Source organism: Prionailurus viverrinus, chromosome B3, assembly GCF_022837055.1.
Source record: "Prionailurus viverrinus isolate Anna chromosome B3, UM_Priviv_1.0, whole genome shotgun sequence".
In the NCBI taxonomy this organism is placed as follows: Eukaryota; Metazoa; Chordata; class Mammalia; order Carnivora; family Felidae; genus Prionailurus; species Prionailurus viverrinus.
In genome coordinates, this window is record NC_062566.1 from 126,037,062 (window position 1) to 126,055,683 (window position 18,622).

The following is an 18,622-nucleotide window of genomic DNA, read 5'->3' on the forward strand; positions in this document are numbered from 1 at the left end:
CACATAGGCTTTATAGTCCGTCTGACTTTTTTTCGAACCCTGGTTCTATAATTTACTACCCTTATACATTCCTCAATATCTCCAAGTTTCAGTTATTTTATGTTTAATCTGTCAAAAAGATATCAATACCTAGGGTCAAGGGAGATTTACGTGCCACAATGTGTGAAATACGTGGCTTAATGTCTGGTAGATAAACCATGCACAATGATGTTACTTCTGTCTATTGTTCCCCTGTACAAAGAATAACATAATTTCCCCCAGAAATCACTTTTGCACTTGATGAGGCAAGGATGAGATCAAATACTTCAAATCACCAATAATTTCTTTTATACAAAAAGGGTTTACTGAATTCCTACTATTTGTAAAGCATTGGATCCTGCATCTACTTTATGGTGTAGATTATTAAAATTATTTTATGTTGTGATTTTTGTATGAACATTTAGACTGCAAATTTTATGTTTGTAAGTATTTGTTAAAAAGTTCTATGGAAAAAAAATTGTGGCTATGTCTAGTATACTCTTACAAGCCTGCTCATTATTTTCTCTTTTGAAGTCAATATTCATATGAAAGGCAAATTGTGCTGCTCCTTGCCAAGAATGGAATTAGAATAAGGAGAATGAGGGCAGGTGTATGAATTTATTGCTTAATGACATCAAATGAAGATATCATGATGAATTTCTCTTACAACAGTGATGGCCTCCCTAATGGGACCAAAAATACTCGAAAACATTTGGCTAAAACAACCTTTCTCTCTGTCTCTGTCTCTGTCTCTGTCTCTGTCTCTCTCTCTTTCTGTCCACATTGGAGATAAACTTCCAGATGGGCTTTCCCAGGTGGGCTTTATCTCCCCTGGAAAATGTCTGAATGAAAATCATGGTTTGCCTTTGTGAGCCATGGTTTGCCTTTGTGAGCTATACTCTTTTCCATTGGGAAAACCAATTGGGATGACCAATCAGTATATCTTCAGACATGCCCTTTTCATTTAGTCATATTTTATAGGAAGGCCATTCAAGTCCTAATGCCTTAGGAGCGATTTATCTTTCAGATGATAAAAATATAGAAATATCACTACTTTGATGTGATATTAATTGATTTTTATAACTTAACTCTCCATTTAAAAACCTTATTTCTCTAATCTTCAACTTCTTAAATAGTTGCAACTGTATCATTGTTAATATTTAAGACTATCATTGCTATTTTTTCTATTAACAGATGCATTAGAAGCTAAATATAGCAAGGAATTGTATATCTTATATAATTAAATAAGAGAATGTTGAGGCAATGTCAGCAAAAACATTTGAGATTAAAATTATCATAGATTCACATGTATTATATCTTTTTTTATGAATTCCATTGCATTAAAGTAATTTATCTGATTCCATATAAAGGTATCATTTCATTTTTTGTTGACCAACAAAAAAATGATCAATCTAAAATATTGATCTTCTAAGGTCTTACCAAACTTTGTATAGACTCAAGGGAAAATTGTCTATATAAAATGCACTTGGAGTGACTACTGGGTGGTTCATTTGGTTAAGTGTCCAACTCTTAATTTTGGCTCAGGTCATAATCTCACAGTTTGTGAGTTCTAGCCCTGCATCGGGCTCTACACTGACAGCATGGAACCTGTTTGGGATTCTCTCTCCCTCTCTCTCTGCCCCTCCTTGGCTCATATTTTTTTTTTCTCTCTCTCTCTCAAAATAAATAAATAAACTTTTTAAAAAGGTAAAATTTCAAAAAGTAAGACAATAAAATGCACTTGGAAAAAATATATGGATGAAGAAAATTTAAAAATAATGAAATATTCAATAAATTAAATGGAAAGAACAGAAAGGAGGAAAAAGAAAATTACAATCCAATAGCCTTCCAAAAAACACCTCCTTCCTCCCAAAAGGTAACTTTAATTTTGAAATTTAAATGTGTGTGTCAGCGATGAGAGATATCTACTTATTTTTATTTTTATTTTAAGACAAATTTTTATTTCTTCTGAATATATTGGAAGACCAAAAGAGAAGGAGTTGGATATTTTGAAAATTGAAAACTGCCTGCATGGCCCCAACTTTTTGTAAACATTTATTAATACATTTGTTTATTTTTATTTTTTTTTTATTTAAAAAAAAAATTTTTTTTCAACGTTTATTTATTTTTGGGACAGAGAGAGACAGAGCATGAACGGGGGAGGGGCAGAGAGAGAGGGAGACACAGAATCGGAAACAGGCTCCAGGCTCTGAGCCATCAGCCCAGAGCCTGACGCGGGGCTGGAACTCACGGACCGTGGGATCGTAACCTGGCTGAAGTCAGACGCTCAACCGACTGCGCCTCCCAGGCGCCCCACATTTGTTTATTTTTAAACTCTACCCTATTTCACAGAGTATTTTAAGCAGCTGAGAGTTTCGACTTCTAACAAGTGGCAGGCATATCAATATAGCTGAAGTACTTATTCTGGCCCCATTCTGTGAAGCTGCTTCTTGAATGATCTATTTATTCTGGGCACCAGAATCCTGACTACAATTGTCAATATGGTCCATCTGGCTCAGGGGAAGCACTGACAATTGAAAATATAGAGAAAACCACTAAAATTACAGAATCTGCATGATGGAATAAACCATATGCAAGTTGTTAAGCTGTTAACCTAAACACATATTTTAGTTTCAACAAACCATAATTAATAGATCAGTCTACCTACAGCATGGCTGAAATAGTTCTCAGCCAGAAGTTGGTCTGAGATTTACGTATTTTCCTGAATCTATTTAAGTGGGCTTTTTTTTTTTAATTCTTTTACACAGTAATTCCTATGATATTCTAATTCTTCGTTGCAATTCTTCAAAATTCAGAATTTCAATTATAGAATATTCACCAATGTATTTGTTTCACATCTGTTTGCTTTTTCTTAAATCCATGCAATATATAATTTTAAGTGAATTTATAATTTCCAGTGAATGCTCAATGTAATAGTCCTGGAGAGTCACTGTGCATTCATTTCCTAAGGTTTTCCTACAGAGTCCCACAACCAGATAGCTTAAAACAACAGAAATGTATTCTGGCACAGTTCTGGATACTAGAAGTCTAAAATCAAGGTGTTGACAGGGCCAAGCTCCTTCTGAAGCCTCCGAGGAAGAGTCCCTCCTTGCCTCTTCCAGCTTCTGGAAGCCACAGGTATTCCTTGCCGGATAGAAGCCTAGCTCCAATCTATGCCTCCTTCTCCACATGTTGTCTTCCCATTGTGTCTGTGTTTTGACAAGGCATTTTCCCCTTCTTATAATACATGAGTCATATTGGATTAGAACTCACTCTCATGACCTTATCTTTACTTACCTGCATCTGTAAGATCGTACTGCAGATAAGATCATATCCACAGGTACCAAGAATTAGGACTTCAACATATCATTTCCGGCAAGAAAAGTCAACCCATAAGAGACTAGAAATGTCCTTTTTCTCTTTGTTTTAAGGTTGAGTGGAAGATACTGACTTATTAAAAAAAAAAAAATTCTAGTTTTTGGAATAAAGACATTTCTGTCTCCAAAAGGTGGCATTTTGTTTTGTTCTGTTTTGGTTTGTTTGTTTTGTTTTGTAGGTAATAAAAAAAGAATTCTCTATTTAATTTTATTAGTCCAGATAGGAAATACTATACAATTTTTTCCCATTTATTATTGACTATACTCAACTGCTTTAACCACTTTGAGCAAAGTGACTGAGTAAACAATATTTTAATCTAAAAACGTTAATTTTAATGTTTTTAATTTAAAAACATTAATTCTTCCTTCTGGAAAAAAGAAACTGGCTTATTTTGGATTAGTATTTTTCCTTCAGAACTATGAACATAGGCAAAATGCTTGAAATTACTTTGAAGATATCAGGAAGCTATCAATACTCTGAAAAAAAATGTTCTGAGAGTAAGTAAAGGGAGAGAAAACCCATAGCGATGAGCCCTAAGAGCATTTGCTGATTTAAAAATGGCAGCTTTAGAACCAGAGCTGAGGTTTGGCAGAGTGATTATAATTTATCAATATAGGTTCATCCTTGGTAACAATTGTACCACCCTCATGAGTCATGCTGACATTAGGAGAGGTTACGCATTTGTGGGGTGGGAGGGTATATGGGAAATCTCTACGTTCCTCTTAATTTGGTTGTGAACCTAAAACTACTCTAACAAATTAAAGTCCTCAAAAACAGCTGAATTGTCAAATAAAATATCTTTATTTTTTCTAGTGAAAATGAAGCAACATTTCAAACTTCATATGCTTCAATTAAAATTTTCTTAGATCCAAATTCACGGTCTTAAATGCTTATGTACAATCAATAAAGAAAGGTTGAAAATCAAGAATCTACTTCAAGGAGTTAGAAAAACCATAATAATAAAAAAAAAGTCAAAGAAGGAAATAGTCAGAATTAGAGAGAAATTAGTGATATAGAAAAAAACATGTGTGATGAAAAAGAGCCATAAATTAGTCCTTGGTGTTTGGAAATGAAGTCACAATGAGATACCACCTCACACCAGTTAGGATGGCTATTACCAAAAGAAAAGATAACAAATGTTGGTAAGGATTTGGAGAAGTCGGAATTCCTGTGTGTTGTTGGTGGGAATGTAAAATGGTGCAGCAGCTATGGAAAACAGTATGGCAGATCCTCAAAAATTTAAGCATAGAATTACCATATATTCCAGCAATCCCAATTCTTGGTATATATTCATAAGAATTGAAATCAGGATCTCCAAGAGACATCTGCACTTCTGTGTTCATTGCAAAATTAAACACAACAGTCCAGATATGGAAACAATCTAAATGTCCATCAGTGGAGGAATGGATAAAGAAAATGTGGTGTTTATATACAATGGAATATTATTCAGTCTCAGAAAAGAAATTCTGCCATTTGTAACAACATAGATGAACCCAGAGAGCATTATGCTAAGTGAAGCAAGCCAGTCACAGAAGGACAAATACTGCATGATCTCACTTATTAGAAATATTTAAAATAGTTAAACTCACAGAAACAGAGTGGAATTTCCAGGGTCTGTTGGGGGAGAGAAATGGTGGGGGAGGGTGCTGTTTAAAATTTCAGTTATACAAGACGAATAAGTTCTAGAGAGCTGTTGTTTAATATTGTGCCTATAGTTCGCAATACTGTCTCATGCACTTAAAATTTTAAGAAGGTAGATCTCATGCTACATGTTCTATCACAACAACAAAAAATTAAATATTGGCAATAATGAGCTTTGGTAATGATGAGAGAAATTATAACATTTATACATGGTTGATAGGAATATAAATTGGTGCCTCTTAAGAAATCTATTTGATACTATCTACTGAAGTTAAATATACATATATATCATGACCAAGTTCAATAACTATATATGTACCTAACAGAAATGAATATACATGTGTACTCAAAGATATGTTGAAAATTATACATAGCAGTTCTATATAGCCCCCAAATTAAAACCAAAACCAAACCAAAACAAAACAAAAAACAAAAGACAAAAGACAAAAGACAAAAAAAAAAACAAACCAAAGAACAGTAAATGTCTATGGAAAGTAAAATGGTTACATACAATTTCATACATTTATTTAATGGGAATCCAAGTAACGACAACAATGAATAATTTATTGCTATATGGAATAAAATGAGCGAATACCACAAACATGGAGAAAAAGCAATACACAAGAAGTATCTACTATAGGATACCATTTTTCAATCATTTATGTTTTGGGGTGGAAAAAAGGGTTTTAGTATTAATTATGAGATTACACAAGAGGACCTTTAAAGGGTACAGATAATTTCTATTATTGACTTGCATATTGATTCAAGACTGTGTTCACTTTGTGATAATTTATTAGCCTATAACACCAATTTGTACACTATTTAAAAAAATATATGGGGCGCCTGGGTGGCGCAGTCGGTTAAGCGTCCGACTTCAGCCAGGTCACGATCTCGCGGTCCGTGAGTTTGAGCCCCGCGTCGGGCTCTGGGCTGATGGCTCAGAGCCTGGAGCCTGTTTCCGATTCTGTGTCTCCCTCTCTCTCTGCCCCTCCCCCGTTCATGCTCTGTCTCTCTCTGTCCCAAAAATAAATAAAAAAACGTTGAAAAAAATTTTTTTTAATATATGTATATGTATATATGTATATATGTATATGCATATGCATATGCATGTATATGTATGTATGTACATATACATATGCATGTACATATATGTACACACACATACATGTGCGCACGCATATACATATACACACGTGTATACATGTACATGCATACATATATGTATATGTGCATATGTATGTACACACGTATATATGTATATGCATATGCATGCATATGCATATATGTATATATACGTGTGTACATACATATATGTATGTACATACATACATGTACACACATATACATGTATACATATGCATATGTATATGCATATATGTATATGTATATTTATATGTATATGTATATACACACCATGGGGAATTGTTTCCATATAATGGAGGTTTGGATCTATCATGTAAAGTCATTAACTTGTTAGACTCTTTCACTCCCTTATTCAGAATCCTGTATATCAGCCGTTGATCTCGAGTGTTCTAATGGATGAAAACCAATGGTCCTTGGGATTTAGATGTCTCCAACAGTATACGCCTAGGGAATCACTTAGTTTTAAAAAATGGCTATTCCTCTATCATTGTATTTCCCCATCCATCTACACCCTGCTAAAGGGGATTATTTCCTGGTGTAACTCAATGAACAGAGAATAATAAAGCGTATCCCCACTAGAGTGAACTTAGTATTGCCAGCTCATTTGGTAAAATGGATGCACTTCACTTGTCCCCAGCTTGCAACAAAAATAATAAATAATTAGGCTTTCGTTTCACTAAAAGAAAGCTGGAAGGAACAAGTTTAAGTGATTTGCCTGAGGTTGCTCATTGGGCCGGTAGCAAGTGGGGAATGGAGACACTTAATCTCTTTCTCCAAGTGCCTGTTTCCCCTGCCAGATATGGGCTTCCAGCAAGAACTTTTCCCAGGGTAGCACAATAGAGTCCACTTGGTGGTTAAGGTCCTTGTTATATTTCATACAGGAAGAAAGAAATTGAGCACAAGCTTTCAGGATACACTGTGATTATTGTGATACAGGCTACAGTGGATTTACCCAACAGCTGTAAGATCACAAGTGCAGAGGAAGTTAGATAAAATGACTTTACGTTTAGGGGTTCAAATTTGAAGAGTCGTATTTCAAAGTACATTAGAGAATAACAACCGAAAATAATAATAACAATAATACCACCACAACCTAAAAGCAATGACCTTTGCGTGGTAGTTGGACTGGTCATCTGAGACAAATCTGAGCAGCTTGTGTCTCGCTCCAGCTCAACACGTCATAAACATTCAGTGAGTCAATTCTCCCATGTAAATAGGCTGCAGATGCAGAGTTAAACAATGGGAATAATTTCTGGTGATGAAAGGTTAGGGAACCAGCCTGGATCCCTCATTGTATGCGATTGTCTGTTGCATCTGGCATCAGCTGCTTTACAAGATTTTGGCACTGCCCTGGAGGATTTACCCACCAGCCGAGTCAGGAGACACTTAACTTCTGTGACACTCATAAAACTATATAGGGAAGGCAATGGGTTTCTTGTAGCCTTTAACAATATATTTTAAGTTTAGAAAAGTTACAGTTGGGAGCCTTGTTCTCTCAGATTGATTTAAATGCTCTATGTTGGTGTTTATGGGTTCCTGCTGGGTTATAGCCATGAAGTACTCAAATGTAAGAGCTCTCGAAATAGAGAGAAAAAAAACACAACCATCAAACAACAAAGACACCTCATCTCTCACACCTGTAGTTTCCCGGGTGAGGAGTTGGTTTAGGTGAAACAGTCTTGGGCAGGGATTGAGGGAGGGCAGTTAGCTGTGACTACAGGGCTTCTGGAGATGAATTCCAGAGAAAGAGCAATGCAGGGCAATAGTAGCTATGGAAGTCTGGATAAAAAGCATAAACTAAAAGTTGGGCAAACAGACCCCAAAACTCTCAGACAGAGACAAAGGAGAAAATGTCTTCATGTGTTCGTGTTTGGGAAGGACAAACATGAATGAGGACCAAATGTTAAAAGTCTGTACAGCTCTAATTCGTCAAGTTTATAATGAGTCGACTTACCCACTTTGTATGGAACTTTGAGTGTGTGAGTCCGTTGGCCTTTTGGGGAGATTGCATTTTCTTCTGGATGTTAAGACAGAATTCCATTCCGGGCCAGGTATAAGAAGAATTTGAGGCGAATTTGCTTCCTCTACCCAGTGATAACTATGACGTGTATAAATATACACAAAAACACGGATATGTGTTTAAAGGTCAGGTTTCGGGGTGCCTGGGGTGCTCAGTCATTTGGGCGTCCGATTTTGGCTCAGGTCATGATCTCACTGTTTCATGAATTCAAGCCCCACGTCGAGCTCTGGGCTGACAGCTCAGGGCCTGGAGCGTGCTTCCGATTCTGTGTCTCCCTCTCTCTCTGCTCCTCCCCTCTTCTCACTCTGACTCTCTCTCTCTCTCCAAAATAAATAAACATAAAAAAAAGTCAGGTTTCAAAGAAAGCCAGAGACATTCTTAAGGAGTCACAGCACTCAAGCTGACATGGCCTGATCTTCACCCATAAGCAATGACCTTATCAATCTACCTTTGGTCTTTACCTGTTGAAGAAAAGAAAATTTAATAAAGTAAACAAAGATTTAGGTCTGAAAGCTCTTGCTCCTAATACACCAGAACATAGTATTCTTGGGGAGAGGTTTGGAAATACTTCTCTGGGAAAGCTGGGATATAATTAGAACTTCAGCATCAGCTCAATCAGTGCCTTCATTTCCCTTTTGGGCATGGCCTCTGAATTACATCGTCTAGTGGCTAGTTACAGCTCCTGTATCAGTACCAAGCTCGAAAAGTTATACCTGATCAGAAAACTGAATCCTATTATTGAAGATGACCCTCCCCCATTTATCCCAATATATCCCAATATTTACCCAAGGTCTCAATCTTCCCACCTAAGCCTTCTCATGCATCTTCCTTATTACAGCTCTCTTCACCACCCACTGCACTAAAGTTTTCATCCCATCAACACACCCATTGCTTGTCTTACGGGAAACCAATTGAAATATGAATAAATAACAGAAGGATAACTAGAAAATCCTCAAACATTTGGAATTTATTTTTGAGAAAGGACACTTTCAAAAAAAATTAAAATTAAAACATAAAAAAATAAGAACACTTTCCAATAGCCCATGATTTGAAGCGATCATAAGGAAAAATAAAAAAAATATATATTTCATCTGGATAATAGCAAAAGTAAAACATAGCAAAAATTTTGAGATGCCTCAAAAGTGATGCATTGTGAGAAACCTATAGCTTTAAATGTTTATATCTGAAAAAAAAAATAAAGGTTTAAAATCAATGACCTAAGTTATCATCAGAAGCAGCTAGAGAAGCAAAAGCTGAGTAAGCCCAATGTAAGGGGGAAACTACTTGCTATAAGAGCAGAAATCAATAAAATTAAGAGAAAAATACGAAAAAAGATGAACATTCATGCTACCCTATTCACTAGCTCAAGACTCCTATCATATAGATAGACTGTTGGAGATATTCTCAGCCTTGCCGTGTCCCTATCAGACTCCACACCTCTCTCTATCACACGAAAGCTGCATACCCTACCACCACCTCCCACAGACATTGCTACCATTTTCTATTGTCACATGCATGGATTTGTTCCCAAATGCTTTCAAACCACTCCCTTATTCCCAGTGTCCTATTATAATCATTTAACATCATTGTGATTTCTTCCCATGGGTAAACTTTCAGATAACCTCAATTTGACGTTTTTTTGGTGTTTTAATGTTTAGTTATTTTTGAGACATAGAGAAAGAGAAGGAGGGGAGCAGAGACAGAGGGAGACAGAGGATCTGAAATGGGCTCTCTGCACTGACAGCACAGAGCCTGATGCGGGGCTCAAACTCATGAACTGCGAGATCATGACCTGAGCCGAAGTCAGACACCAACTGACTGAGCCATCCAGGCACCCCTGTTTATCTTTTTGAAACTGTGTTCTGCTTTGCTAATTATGTATCACTACCTGGCCAGTACCTCCAGTCAACCCTAATCCATGGCCAGTACCTCTCAATAATCGAATTCACCTTTTGGCCTCTTGTCACCAACTGCAACTTTTCCGCCTATGATCTTTCTTATTACTTGTATGTGCAGTTGAATCCTGTGGATGCTTCTCTGAGGCTCATGGCCCCTCAGTGTTCTGGACCTCTCCTACCATCAAGCAAAACATTGCACAACTGTCCTGTTTTGCATGAGTATGTTAACCCATATCTACCCCTTCATGGCTTTTTCTCTTTCCAACGCCTGGTCTGATAAATGGCTGGAGCAGCATGCAGTAATCGTTCAAAGTGCTTCATTATGAAGTCAATCTTGTAAGTCTTCAATTTGCCTTGATTGATGCTCAACAATCCTTTTAATGGTGGCAAGGGATATTAAAACACCTAAAACAAAGCTCAGTGTTTATGTGCCCTGTAGCTGTGGTCTCCTCTCCAGCCACTTCCAATTTCTCTGCCCCCTGCCGCTTTGTATTACATATTCTGTGCAATTCAAGCTTTACTCATCACAGTAGTACTTGCAAATATTTTCTCTGCAAGAACCGTAATTCCTGTTTAATATTCCATTACTCTGGTCATTAATCATTCAATTTTGGAAACACTTCATTAGGACCTCTATGTGCAAAACAGGATAAAAGTCACTATTTTCTATTCTTTTTGGTTGAAAAAATAAAAATTCTTTGTAGTCTTTACATCATATCAAACAGAGCCTAAAAATAATATTAACAATAATTATATGTTAGCTTAATTGCTTTACTATCTAGTTTATTATTATTATTATTATTATTAAAAAAGAAGCGTAGGGGCACCTGGGTGGCCCAGTCAGTTAAGCATCCGACTTCAGCTCAGGTCATGATCTCACGGTTTGTGGGTTTGAGTCCTGCATCAGGCTCTGTGCTGACAGCTCGGAGCTTGGACCCTGTTTCTCTCTCCCCCCACTCCTGCTCTGTCTCTGTCTCTCTCAAAACTAAATAAACATTTAAAAAATTTTAAAAAGAAATGTATGTTTATCTTAAATTTTATTATGTATATTAAACGTATGAGAGATGAAATGTGTCCATCTTCCAATCCTAAATTCATTCTCTAATGACAAATATTGTGGGCTTACAATTTACAATATTGCTATAAATTCCTTTTTATACTTATAATACATACACAGGTCACAAGATAATGGTTTTTGCCACTTGATTTTTTTACTCCTAACAATCTAGCATCCTCTTTCTATACACAAGTATATAGACAAAATTATTTCATTTTGGCAACTGGATCATGTGTTTAGGTAAATTTATAAATTGAGATCCAGAAATAAGACAAATACTTACAATAGACACTATTATTGACCTTCCATTCTGCTTTTCTAGAGAGTAAGGAAGAGGAAAATAAAGGTTTCTCTGTATTATTAACAATGTTTTTCCCAAAATTTTGACAATTATAGTGTGAAAACAGAAAGATATCCACTCAGAATGAGATTGTATTCTCTTCAACATAGAGCTCTGCCCTAAAAACTTTTACAGAAATCTGGCTGTTGTGAGTTAAATGGCACAATTTGGCCCTGATTGTATGAATCTGTGGATAACAATGAGCTCTAATGGGTCTCAATTGTACTTTGAAAAGCAGTCAGATTTCAGAAAGTTGCTTGGTTCTCCAAATTGTGAATCTCCTGCACATCAAAGGTTGATACAATCTGGTATGATTAATGGTCATTCTTATTTAACATAAAAGAGTACAATATATCAGAATGCGTCTGGTCTTGTAAGTTTTATGACTGGTTGTTACAGAATTCCAAAAGCTCACAAAGCATATAATATAGAAGGCGTGAAAAGGAAATGTTCTACTTGGGAAATAAATCTAGAAAAAGTGAAATTGCCAGTTCTCCATGAGAAAGCACACATTGCATCCTTGTAGGAGTTTGCATTTCTGACCAAACCCCATTTTCATCTTTTTATAATGATAAATTGGGACATGCGATGCAAAATGCATTTTTAGTATTATTGTATGACCTTTTGATATATTCTAAGAATGCCTGGACTGTCTTAATCAAAGAACCAGGGTTTTCAGAGGGAAAGATTTTATTTTCTGGGAGTGACATACTAAGTTATATTTATATTATGCTAATTGCAATGAGGTAATTATGCTTTAATGGGTCAACCTCGGCTGCAAAGAAGTAGCCTACTTTTTTTTTTTTTGCACAGTGTCCATTGTTATGAGACAGTCTTTCATTTGTTATGATTGTGTATTTGTCGTAATTGAGATCATGTTCTTACTAATGACTAGAATGGAAAAATCCGAGAGAGATACACTATTCCCAGCTAACATTTATAGAATTATTACAGAAAGGCAAGTCATATTATCCGCTTGATCTTTCCAGAGTAGTCAATTTTCTGTCACTGACACAGATTTAAATCATAACACTGAAAGGTAGGAAAGGTGGTTGCCACAAGACTGCAATAGAGATGTCAGAGTGAATGGAGAAAATGAAGACGGTCATGATCACAATGCTACCAGTGCACTTGGTTTTCTAAGAATTAACATACCCAGAACTGTGCAGCTAATATTAGCATTGTTGCTGTAAGCTTATAGTTATATTTTATACACAGACACTGTCATACATATATATTTATTAAAAATTATCAAGGTTTATTAATGCCTAGTAAAAAATATGATAGGATTTCTGGCTGAAATAATGAAAACGTTTGAGATCGATACTGAAGTTTACATTTACTGGATAATTCTTTTCTAATGTCTTCCATCCTCACAGTTACCGACATTATCAACAACATAATAATTACCACTGCGAAAGGTATCGTGTTAAGTGTTTTATATGCAGCATATTATTTAAATTGCTATTTTAGTCAAGCAAAATCGATTTTATGTGTTTATTTTAAAGTTTAAAAAGGAAGGTGATCATATGTCAGTAGGAAAATGCAAATTAAAACAATAATGAGATAACACTACACAACTACTAGAATGGCCCAATCTAGAATACCGGCAATGCTAAATGCCGGCAAAGATGTGGAGCCATAGGAACTCTCATTTATTGCCAGTCGCAACAAAAATGGTACAGTTTGGAAGATGGTTTGGTCGTCTGTATTACAAAGTTAAACACATCCTTACCACATGATCTAGCAATCATGCTCCTTGATATTTACACAAAATCCTGCACGTAGATGTTAAAAATACCTTTATTCAGAACTGCAAAAACTTGGAGGCAACCAAGATGTTTTTAGGTAGGTGAATGGTTAAATAAGCTGTGGTACATCCAGATAATCTAATACTATTTTGCAGTTAAAAAATAACAAATAACAACAACAAAAAAAGAGCTATTAAGTCATGAAAAGACATGGAGGAAACTTAGATTCATATTAAAATGAAAAAAGCCAACCTGAAAAGGCGACATACTGTAGGATTCCCACCATATGACATTCTGGAGAAGATACAACTATGGTAACAGGGAAATGATCAGTATTCTCAGAACTGGAGGACTGGCAGGATGAACAGGTAGATTAAACGTGGGATTTTTAGCTCAATGAAACTATTCTGTATGATATTATAATGATGGATACATGTCATTATACGTTTGTTTAAACCCCCAAAATGTACAACATCAAGAGTGAATCCTAAAGTAAACTATGGACTTGGGGTGATTATAATTTGTCAATGTAGGCTCCTCCTTGGTAACTAATACATCATTCTGGTGACTGACGTCATTGATAATGAAGGATGTTATGCGTGTATGGTGGCAGGGGTTATAGGCAAAATCTCTGTGCCTTTCTCTCAATTTAGTTCTAAAATGGTTCTAGACGGGGACTTCGGAAGATGGCACACGAGGACGCTGGGCTCACCGCGCGTCCTGCTGATCACTTAGATTCCACCTACACCTGCCTAAATAACCCAGAAAACTACCAGAAGACTAGCAGAATGGAGTCTCTGGAGCCAAGCGCAGACGAGAGGCCCACGGAAGAGGGTAGGAAAGGCGGAGAGGCGGTGCGTGCTTCACGGACTGGCGGGAGGGAGCCGGGGTGGAGGGGTGGCCTGCTGGCCAAGCAAAGACCCCGAGTCTGGCTTGCAAAAGCGGAGGGGCCAGACGGAGTGTATTCCGACAGCAAGCTCGACTTAGCATCTGGGAGGTCATAAGTTAACAGCTCTGCTCGGAAAGTGGGAAGGCTGGAGGACAAAGGGAGGGAGAGTTGCTGAGCCCCCGGAAGACAGAGCTCAGTTTGGCAGGGAAAAAAGGCGCTTGCCAGCGCCATCTCCCTCACCCATTCCCCAGCCAAATCCCAAAGGGAACCAGTTCCTGCCAGGGAACTTGCTTGCTCCTCGAAAACACCCAAAGCTTGCTTCTTCGGAGCCACCCCTCCGGCAGCGGGTCTGACTCCCTCCCGCTGCCACAGGGCCCCTCCTGAAGTGGATCACCTAAGGAGAAGAGAGCTAAGCCTGCCCCTCCTGCCCCCATGCACCTTGCCTACCCACAGCAGCTAATACGCCAGATCTCCAGCACCAGAAGCCTGGCAGTGTGCAAGTAGCCCAGATGGACCATGCCACCCCACAGTGAATCCCGCCCCTAGGAGAGGGGAAGAGAAGGCACACACCAGTCTGACTGTGGCCCCAGCGGTGGGCTGGGGGCAGACATCAGGTCTGACTGCGGCCCCACCCACCAACTCCAGTTATACACCACAGCACAGGGGAAGTGCCCTGCAGGTCCTCACCACGCCAGGGACTACCCAAAATGACCAAACGGGAGAGTTCCCCTCAAAAGAATCTCCAGGAAATAACAACAACTAATGAACTGATCAAAAAGGATTTAAATAATATAACAGAAAGTGAATTTAGAATAATAGTCATAAAATTAATCGCTGGGATTGAAAACAGTATAGAGGACAGCAGAGAATCTCTTGCTACAGAGATCAAGGGACTAAGGAACAGTCAGGAGAACCTGAAAAACGCTTTAAACAAAATGCAAAATAAAATGGAAACAACGACAGCTCGGATTGAAGAGGCAGAGGAGAGAATAGGCGAACTAGAAGATAAAATTATGGAAAAAGAGGAAGGTGAGAAAAAGAGTGATAAAAAAATCCAGGAGTATGAGGGGAAAATTAGAGAACTAAGTGATACACTAAAAAGAAATAATCTATGCATAATTGGTATTCCAGAGGAGGAAGAGAGAGGGAAAGGTGCTGAAGGTGTACTTGAAGGAATAATAGCTGAGAACTTCCCTGAACTGGGGAAGGAAAAAGGCATTGAAATCCAAGAGGCACAGAGAACTCCCTTCAGACGTAACTTGAATCGATCTTCTGCATGACATATCATAGTGAAACTGGCAAAATACAAGGATAAAGAGAAAATTCTGAAAGCAGCAAGGGGTAAACGTGCCCTCACATATAAAGGGAGACCTATAAGACTCGTGACTGATCTCTTTTGAAACTTGGCAGGCCAGAAAGGATTGGCACGAGATCTTCAATGTGTTGAACAGAAAAAATATGCAGCCAAGAATCCTTTATCCAGCAAGTCTGTCATTTAGAATAGAAGGAGAGATAAAGGTCTTCCCAAACAAACAAGAACTGAAGGAATTTGTCACCACTAAACCAGCCCTGCAAGAGATCCTAAGGGGGATCCTGTGAGACAAAGTACCAGAGACATCGCTACAAGCATAAAACATACAGACATCACAATGCCTCTAAACCCGTATCTTTCTATAATAACACTGAATGTAAGTGGATTAAATGCTCCAACCAAAAGACATAGGGTATCAGAATGGATGCAAAAACAAGACCCATCTATTTGCTGTCTACAAAAGACTCATTTTAGACCTGAGGACTGTTATACCCAGAATTCGTGATCCCCAAAGACCACTAGGGAGCCGAGTCCGATGCAAAAGCAAAAGAGCCTTTATTCGAGCTAGCTCGAGCTCAATCCCCTACCTGCACCGACGCAGCGGTGAGATACCAGGGAGAGAGAGCGAGTTTCAAAAGCACAAAGATTTTATAGGGGTCTAGGGGCAGCCGATTGGCTGGGGAAGCGTCATGGCCTCTGCCAATTGGCTGGGGAAGGGTCAGAGTCCTGTTACGCAGGTCGCTGGGCGTGTTTTGATCAGGAAGTTTGAACAGGTGAGCGGGAGGTTACTCAAGGGGAGGAGGTGCGATCTGAGGTTTCTGCGATTTTCCCGGAAAAGGGGTCATGTCGGGGATCGGGGACATAGTCACTCAAGGTGGAGAACACAGAACAAGATGGAGTCAGCCGGCGTAGGCCCGCCCTTTCAAGGACACCTTTAGATTGAGAGTGAGGGGATGGAGAACGACTTATCATGCTACTGGAAGCCAAAAGGAAGCTGGAGTAGCCATACTTATATCAGACAAACTAGACTTTAAATTAAAGGCTGTAACGAGAGATGAAGAAGGGCATTATATAATAATCACAGGGTCTAGCCATCAGGAAGAGCTAACAATTATAAATGTCTATGCACCAAATACCGGAGCCCCCAAATGTACAAAACAATTACTCACAAACATAAGCAACCTTATTGATAAGAATGTGGTAATTGCAGGGGACTTTAACACCCCACTTACAGAAATGGATAGATCATCTAGACACACGGTCAATAAAGAAACAAGGGCCCTGAATGATACATTGGATCAGATGGACCTGACAGATATATTTAGAACTCTGCATCCCAAAGCAACAGAATATACTTTCTTCTCGAGTGCACATGGAACATTCTCCAAGATAGATCATATACTGGGTCACAAAATAGCCCTTCATAAGTATACAAGAATTGAAATTATACCATACATACTTTCAGACCACAATGCTATGAAGCTTGAAATCAACCACAGGAAAAAGTCTGGAAAACCTCCAAAAGCATGGAGGTTAAAGAACACCCTACTAAAGAATGACTGGGTCAACCAGGTAATTAGAGAAGAAATTAAAAAATATATGGAAACAAACGAAAATGAAAATACAAAAATCCAAACGCTTTGGGATGCAGCGAAGGCAGTCCTGAGAGGAAAATACATTGCAATCCAGGCCTATCTCAAGAAACAAGAAAAATCCCAAATATAAAATCTAATAGCACACCTAAAGGAAATAGAAGCAGAACAGCAAAGGCAGCCTAAACCCAGCAGAAGAAGAGAAGTAATAAAGATCAGAGCAGAAATAAACAATATAGAATCTAAAAAAACTGTAGAGCAGATCAACAAAACCAAGAGTTGGTTTTTTGAAAAAAATAAACAGAATTGACAAACCTCTAGCCAGGCTTCTCAAAAAGAAAAGGGAGATGACCCAAATAGATAAAATCATGAATGAAAATGGAATTATTACAACCAATCCCTCAGAGATACAAACAATTATCAGGGAATACTATTAAAAATTATATGCCAACAAATTGGACAACCTGGAAGAAATGGACAAATTCCTAAACACCCACACACTTCCAAAACTCAATCAGGAGGAAACAGAAAGCTTGAACAGACGCATAACCAGTGAAGAAATTGAATTGGTTATCAAAAATGTCCCAACAAATAAGAGTCCAGGACCAGATGGCTTCCCAGGGGAGTTCTACCAGACGTTTAAAGCAGAGATAATACCTATCCTTCTCAAGCTATTCCAAGAAATAGAAAGGGAAGGAAAACTTCCAGACTCATTCTATGAAGCCAGTATTACTTTGATTCCAAAACCAGACAGAGACCCAGTAAAAAAAGAGAACTACGGGCCAATATCCCTGATGAATATGGATGCAAAAATTCTCAATAAGATACTAGCAAATCGAATTCAACAGCATATAGAAAGAATTATTCACCATGATCAAGTGGGATTCATTTCTGGGCTGCAGGGCTGGTTCAACATTCGCAAATTAATCAATGTGATACATCACATTAATAAAAGAAAAGAAAAGAACCATATGATCCTGTCAATCGATGCAGAAAAGGCTTTGACAAAATCCAGCACCCTTTCTTAATAAAAACCCTTGAGAAAGTCAGGAGAGAAGGAGCATACTTAAAGGTCATAAAAGCCATTTATGAAAAGCCCACAGCTAACATCATCCTCAATGGGGAAAAACTGAGAACTTTTTCCCTGAGATCAGGAACACGACAGGGATGCCCAGTCTCACCGCTGTTGTTTAACATAGTATTGGAAGTTCTAGCATCTGCAATCAGAGAACAAAAGGAAATCAAAGGCATCAAAATTGGCAAAGATGAAGTCAAGCTTTCGCTTTTTGCAGATGACATGATATTATACATGGAAAATCCGATAGACTCCACCAAAAGTCTGCTAGAACTGATACAGGAATTCAGCAAAGTTGCAGGATACAAAATCAATGTACAGAAATCAGTTGCATTCTTATACACTAACAATGAAGCAACAGAAAGACAAAGAAACTGATCCCATTCACAATTGCACCAAGAAGCATAAAATACCTAGGAATAAATCTAACCAAAGATGTAAAAGATCTGTATGCTGAAAACTATAGAAAGCTTATGAAGGAAATTGAAGAATATATAAAGAAATGGAA